Source organism: Sinocyclocheilus rhinocerous, unplaced genomic scaffold (genome assembly GCF_001515625.1).
Source record: "Sinocyclocheilus rhinocerous isolate Xijiao unplaced genomic scaffold, SAMN03320098_v1.1 scaffold274, whole genome shotgun sequence".
NCBI lineage: Eukaryota > Metazoa > Chordata > Actinopteri > Cypriniformes > Cyprinidae > Sinocyclocheilus > Sinocyclocheilus rhinocerous.
The window spans coordinates 5,937-6,347 of NW_015657960.1; positions in this window are offsets into that span (position 1 = coordinate 5,937).

The window sequence follows — 411 nt, forward strand, 5'->3', positions numbered from 1 at the left end:
ATACATCAATGTAAAGCTTATTTATTCAGCTTTCAGCTGATGCATAAATCTCAATTTAGAGAAATTGACCCTTATGACTGGTTTTGTGCTCTGGGGTCACATATGTAAATATAATAAATAACATTAGTTTTTATTTACAATCATTTTTTTTTTTATTACTTTAAAAATATTTATTTGTTTTAATCCCTATTTTCTGTTGAGAGATTTCTTTATTTTTAATATCAAGACAACTTTTCACTAAACGTAACAATATTTGGATGTAACTTTTAACAAGGAGTTTTGAAAGGAGTTTTTTAAATAGTTTGTAAGATCCCCGACCGGTTTATTACATTCTTGTGCGTGTTGAAATAGAGATAATGTTAGCGCAGCTCGTCAATAACAGATAAGTCTGGTTCTGATTCTAGATCAGTG